This window comes from Penaeus monodon, chromosome 30, assembly GCF_015228065.2.
Source record: "Penaeus monodon isolate SGIC_2016 chromosome 30, NSTDA_Pmon_1, whole genome shotgun sequence".
NCBI lineage: Eukaryota > Metazoa > Arthropoda > Malacostraca > Decapoda > Penaeidae > Penaeus > Penaeus monodon.
Window position 1 is genome coordinate 9,636,327 of NC_051415.1, and position 216 is coordinate 9,636,542.

Genomic DNA, 216 nt, shown 5'->3' on the forward strand with positions numbered 1-216 from the left:
GAAAGTGATAAGAGAGAGAGATAGACAGAAGGGCAAAGTAAACGGAAGAGATAAAGAGGAAGAGCATTTAAAATACAGAATATAGAAACATAAATACAAAAATAACAATCGACGGCAGTAATGTCTGCAAGTTTACAATTTCAAGTTGCCATGATAAGTAAATATTAGTATGCATTATGCATTTGATTAAATTGCTAATCTGCTTCTGAAACCACA